At 60.0% G+C, this 6,346-nt stretch overlaps 1 protein-coding gene across 1 annotated transcript in view; it reads left to right on the top strand.

Annotated features, from left to right (window-relative positions):
- The window catches only part of NTNG2 (netrin G2), a 76,586-nt gene that overhangs the window by 61,950 nt on the left and 8,290 nt on the right, over positions 1 to 6,346 (top strand). The gene's annotated exons all lie outside the window — the stretch shown is intronic.

Raw genomic sequence — 6,346 nt, 5'->3', positions numbered from 1 at the left:
GTCCTTGCAGCCAGCACCCCCAGGTGGGTATTGCCATCTGCTCTCAGATTCAGCAGGAGAGAACTTGCCAGAGTCAAACAGCCAGCCAGCGGCAGACCCCAAATCTCAGGCTTCCAGGGGTGCCACCCCACCCCCTGCTATGGCTCTTTTGGGCCAAACTCAACCCCTGTGGGATGCCAATGGGCAGAGAGGGGCCAGAGGAAGCTGGATTCGGAGGTGACGCTGGGCCCCTCGGCGGGATAGTAAGCTGTTTGTCTGCACTGGTACCCCGCCACTGACGCCCACCTGCACCCTTTCTTGCTTTTCTCATCTCTCACCAGGCATCAGCAGGTCCCGGAAAGAGCCCGTCCCCAAAGCCCCTGTGGCCACTGCGGCCATTAGGAGGGACCCCGCTATTCCTACCCCCCCAACATCCACTGCCTGGGCCCCCAGGGCTCCCAGCACCCTACAGCCCACAGGTGGGTGCCCAGCTGCCCTGCCCTTCCCCACTCCTTGCCCCAAGTCCCTGCCCCTCTCTGTGATGTGGGGGTATCAGCTCTGGGGAGGGCAGGGGCTTGGCTTTTAGAGCAGAGGATGCTGGACCCAGAGTCGTGGGAGCGTGATGCCTGGAGACCTCCAGGCAGTCCGGACTTCCTGTCGCTGGGGTCCAGCCAGGGCGCCCAGGGCTTGTGGCAAGCCCCTGGACCCCCCTCCCTAGGCACTGCTCAGTGTCGCCCAAAGAGCCCAGGGAGCCAGCTCAGGCCCCGCCCCCACAGCCATGCCAGCCCCCGGCCCTGCCCCTGCCCCCAGCGGCTGACCCCTAGGAGATGGACAGGGCAGGGTTAGCTGAGCAAACAGACTCCTCAGATCAGCAGGGCAGAGGAGATTGCCACCTTGAGCTGCACAGCCTCTGAGCTGGGCTTTTAGACTGTGGACTGCTGGGCCTTTGGGGGCGCAGAGTGCGGGGGCAGGGCCAAGCCAGGGGTGTGTGGCAGGCTTGGGCTGCTAGGGTGGCCCTCTGGTCTCCCCGGGAGAGTCCTGCCAGATCCTGCCTTCCGGGAGTGCCAGGACTTGACTCGTCCTCCCCCAAGGGTGACAGGGAGATGTGGCCAAGGTCCCTGGTTCCGCCATCTGGGGCGGGGTGCCCCGACTGTGTGCCCCCACCCTGTCCCACCCCCTCTGCAGTGAGGAGCTGGCAAGGTGGGGGTCTCCTTACTCTTGGGGCAGTGCCATGACCCTTCCTCTCTCTGATGCTCACGGACCCAGAAACCCCTCTGTCAGCGGGAAGGGGTCCCTGACTCTCTGGCCTCAGCTTATTGTGGGGGATGGGGCTCAGTCCTCTCCTAGCTGCAGGAAAGAGCCCGCGCCCAGCTCCTCCACGGGACCAGAGGCTGACACCACATGTCTTTTCTTTCTGTCCCCCTCCTTTCTCCATGGGAGGCATTTGCCTGGGTGGGGTGGGGGAAGGGGCCCGCTGGGAGATCCGAGGATTTCAGGCTAGCCTCCTGGCCCAGGAATCTCTCTGGGCGGAGGACACAGGTCACTGGGAGTCCGGGCTCCAGACGTAAGTTGGGCCAGCCTCCTGAGACTCTGCACTTTTTTTTGTTGTTGAGTCTGTGATGGGCAGACCGGACCAAAATAGTCGTGGTGGGTGCCATGTCTGCCTGCAGGCGGTGATCTATCTGGGTGGGAGGCCAGACAGACACACGCGCGTGCGCACACACACACACACACACATCGAGGAACCTGGCCTCCATTTTTGGAGCTGCTTCTGATGGGGGACATGGGGTGCCAACTGCAAAGCTGGGAATTAAGGAGAGTGTCAGAGTCAGGGCTGTGATCCTGGGTGAGGGAAGGTATGAATTGTGAGGGTCCCCAGGACTCTGATGGTAAGAAGGAGGCACCCCTCCCTCCAGGCTGGACTATCAGACATCCAGAATGGTCAGGGTCCTCTTTGCCTCTTGAGCCCAGGGCCAGGCTGGGAGCCCAGTCCCTAGCGGCCCAGGTCTTAGGGGTCATCAGTCCTCTTTAGCACCTGAAGCCCATGCTTGGGTCCCCATGATGCTCCCCAACCCCCCACCACTGATAACACATTCACTGTGGGGGGTGGAGACCGGGTGCCTCCTGGGCCAGGAGCTTGTGGTGGATTCCTGGTTCACAGCCCCGAGAAATGGGGACTGAGATTTTCCTAGTCTCCCCAGGTTAAGGCTTAGGAAGCAGCAGCTGGGTTTTTACAGTATGTAAATAATCCTTCAATAAAGCTGTTTTAAAAAGAAAGAGTAGTTGCTCAAGGAAATAAGACAGGTCCTGACCTTGGGGCTCACTGACTTCTGATGCTTCCTGCCCACTCAGCTGCCCAAAGCCACTGTCCTGAGACCTTGGGGAGCTGTGAGGTGGTGCTGCCTTTAAGGCCAAGTTTGCACGACTCCCCAGTTTTGAAGGAACAGACGGGCATCCATCTGGCCTTGGCAAGCAACACGAGTCACTCTGAGAAGGCTCTTCCAGAACACCTGAGCGCATCCCTGGAAAGTCCAGTCTTTCCCACCCCCAGGCCACCAGAAAGGTCCTGATTCTCTCCAGGTGCCTCCCAACAGGTGCTTCGGGCTCTTTGGCCCGAGTCCAGCTGGGCCTGTGGACCGCTGGCCCACGTGTCTCTCCCTGCTGCCCATGTCAAGCTGTCCTGAGGGTGAGGGCTGCCAGCAGAGAGGCTGTTCAAGACCACTAACCCTGTCCCCAGCGTGGCTGCAGGGGGTGGCGGGAGCGAGACTGCAAAGCACCATGCCTTCAGGGCGGGTTTATCGCAGCCCTAATTAAGCCCTTGCCAATTTGAGTCCCGAGGCCTCTTCTCATTGAACATCCCATAAATGTCAATTTCACATCCAGAGGCTCCCGGCTCCCAGCTGGAACATCCCCCGCACTTTTTAGCTGGTAGATTTTCTTTCTCTTTCTCCACCAACTGGCATCATGCGTAATCCCTTTAAGAAGCGGAAAATATCCGATTTCTCCCCTTGTCCCTCTGGGTTTGTCCTTTGAAATTCGGCACAGAGTGATTCTTCCATTTCTCGTCTTGCCAGCCCTGCCCACATCGCCTACTGTGGGTCCAGATAGTCCTGGAGACAGGCAGTGTGGCACTTGGGGGCTAACTCATATTGGGGTCCCTGGTGAAGATGGGCCCAATCTAGGGCTCAGGGAGGATGCTCTGGTGGCCGGATCGGGGTTGGACTGGAAGCCTTCAAGGACCCTCTGGGCATGTTTGGTGTCTTGGCCAGAACACACACACTCCCTTTACAGCCATCGGCCAGAGACCTCAGTGCAGAGAGGTCTGGGCCCCAATTCCGGACTCTGTCTAACTCCAGCCTTCATTCAGAACAGAGGCCACGCAGGGAGGGAGCTCCAAGAATGAGGAGTCCCTCTGAAGAAAGGGCTGTCCAAAGTATGCAGATTCTCAGGCAGGGGTCCCTGTTCCATCCGGCATCCCTGCGCCCTTCAACAGGCTGCCTTAGCATAGACGCTGCCTCTCCTATAGATTTGAACCCAGTTCCACTTGGCTGGTGTAGACAGAGCTGCTGCTTAGAGTGCTGCTTCTGTAAGGGGCCTGCAGGGGGTGATGCCTCAGGAGGTCCCCGGGACAGCCCCAGCCCCTCGCGTGACTTGGTTTCTCCTCTTTTCTCCCCCAAGAGTGGAGCAGGCCATCCACCACTGCCCTGCTCTGGGCGAGCGCCCCTTGGCCCCAAGTGTCCTCCAGTGCAGAAGGTATGGGGGGGAGGGTGCTCCTGAGACTCTGCAGAGGAGGAGGGATCAGGGCCACGTGGCGGGAACCCCGGGTGGCAGGGGGCCCCCTGAGGGCAGAGGGAGGGGCCTTGGAACTCTACTCCGCACCCCCAACCCCACCTACTTAGCCAGCGTGGCCTCACCACACCCGACCCCTTTCAGTCCTGCACTCTAACCCTCACCTTAACCCCCGAGAGCTCCCAAGCCCTGTGGAGACCCTGTCCTGAGAACAGTAATGCCCTGCGACTCAAGAGTCAGAGAGGGTTTCCTGCAGGGGCTTGGCTCCTGGGTCGGGAAGATCCCCTGGAGGAGGGCATGGCAACCCATTCCAGTATTCTTGCCTGGAGAACCCCATGGACAGAGGAGCCTGGTGGGGCTACAGTCCATGAAGTCGCTTCTAGGGGAAGGGGGAGGGTAGCCTTCTGCGTGGCAGGACCAGCTGCGGCAAAAGCTTGGCGGTGGGATGCCAGGGAGCGGTGGCTTCACCAAGCGAGACCTGGGGAGGCCTCGGCGGATCACGCTGAGACCAAGCCCAGAGCCTCATTCTCCCATTGCGTTGGGAAGAAACTCGTGTGGGCTCGAGGACTCATCTGCACTTATAGTGGACACACCCAAGAAGCACACAGGGTCTGCCTGAGTCTCCAAGATGGGACACTGTCCCTGGTCCCAGCTCACCGTTCCCTGGTCGGTAAGACCTGATGCCAGGCTCGGGCGGCAACCCCACCCGCACCTCCAGTTCCCCTCGCACCGGCTGTGAATGGTGAGCAGGGCTTTGAGCGCCCCCTGCTGGTGAGTGGTTCCGGAGGCAGAATCACAACTGGGGAGGGTCAGCGGAGACCTCTGAGCCAGCGGGCGTCCTCCCCGGCGATGGGGAGCCAGCTGGAGCAATCACATCCTGGCCCTGGACCGACTGGGGCACCGCCGCCTCCCAGGTAGAAGCCGAGGGGACCGTGGCATGCTCCCCCACAAATAAAGGGCTGGGGTTCTGGGCAGTCTGTGCTCCTGGCTAGATGGCTCCTGCCAGTGGAAGGCAAAGGACTCACTATGCCTGGAGCAGGGAGCTTGCTTCAGAAAGGAAATGCTGAGTCGCTCAGTCATGTCTGAGCGACTTCATGGACTGTAGCCCGCCAGGCTCCTCTGTCCATGGGATTCTCCAGGCAAAAATACTGGAGTGGGTTGCCATTTCCTCCTCCAGGGGATCTTCCCGACCCAGGAATCGAACCTGCATCTCTTGCTCCTCCTAGATTGGCAGGCAGTTCTTCACCACTGAACCCCTGGGAAAGGAAGGAAGATGCCCAAATCTTGCATCCAGCTTCACACTCTGGACTTGACCCTCACAGAAGCCTGGAGAGGAGCAATAGTTCAGGGTGTCCAACGTGGTGTTTTTCAACCACTCAAACCGTCCAGCTTCAGCAGTCTTTAGCATAGCATGAGAGATGTCAGAGAATAATGTGGGAGGATTCATCCAGCTGAACTGATGGTAGATGGTCTCCGAGGGGGGGGAACCAAGGGCACGCCGGGTTCTGCGTGCTGCTGGCTGTGCTGTGTCATCTCAAATCTGAGCAGGTGACAAAGCTGCTCCAGAGCTCACCCAGGGCACCTTGGGAGCCTCTACTGGGCTTTATCTGGGCAAAGACAGCCCGCCCTGGGCAGCTGGACCACGGCTGATGAAAGGGCTTGTTTCTCATCTCTCCAAGCTGCGGGCACCGCCCCTGTTGCCCCCGCCCCCGCCAAGGCCTCCAAACTTTTCCAGCTCAGGCCCAAATCTCCTCAGGTGATGCCTGTTGAAGAATTCGAAGGTAAGAGGGAGGCCGTGGGGTGGATTAGTCCTCCTCCAGCATTTCTTCCCCTACTTCTCAAAAAAAGTGCCGGACGAGGCCCAGGGATGCCCAGCTCAGAAAACCCTCCCAGAGTAGCTGGGTCAAGGTGAAGTGGAGCCTGTCTCCCCTCTGGTGCTCCCTCCCCGAGGGAGCTGGGGGCAGGCATGAGTCAGAAGCACAGTGGGCAGGCACAGGGCAGGCAGAGCAGCTGCCAGAAATAGCCTGTCCTGGCTCCCCTGGGAGGTGTGTCCCAGCGGCTCATCTTGGTGGAAGCAAGATCGGGGACACGGGGTCACCGACAGTACTCCCTGGGACACCTGGAGGATGTCTCACCTTCTCACTGTCCCTGGAGGGACAAGGTGACGGGGACAGGAGGCCATGGGGCGGGAAAGCCACCCAGCTCCTCCCGGGCATAGCTCAGAGGCTCTTTTCTTCAAGGTCTCCCACGTCCTTGACCCTGACACCTGGTCAGTCCTCCCTTCTCCCATCACAAAGGGAAGTGTGGCTCCTCTAGGGATACACAGATGGTGTCTCACAGAGGGCATCCTTCCTTGTTCAAGGGAATGCTGAACCTCTTAGGAGGGGACACCAAGGGACGGCCCCCATCTGTGGCAGGGAAGGTGACCCTCCTCACCAAACTCCACCTCCCTTGATGACGTCAAGGGAGTCACCTCCAATCCCTGGGGGCCTTCCCTTTGGGGGTCACAGGTGCCTCCAGTGAGAGTCAGAAGCTGGGCCAGGGCTGGCCTTGGAGGTCAAGGCGAGAATCTCAGGGC

This window comes from Bison bison, unplaced genomic scaffold (genome assembly GCF_000754665.1).
Source record: "Bison bison bison isolate TAMUID 2011002044 unplaced genomic scaffold, Bison_UMD1.0 scf7180017864375, whole genome shotgun sequence".
In the NCBI taxonomy this organism is placed as follows: Eukaryota; Metazoa; Chordata; class Mammalia; order Artiodactyla; family Bovidae; genus Bison; species Bison bison.
Note: the sequence above shows the minus strand (reverse complement) of the source record. Positions and strands in the feature narration are given on the sequence as shown.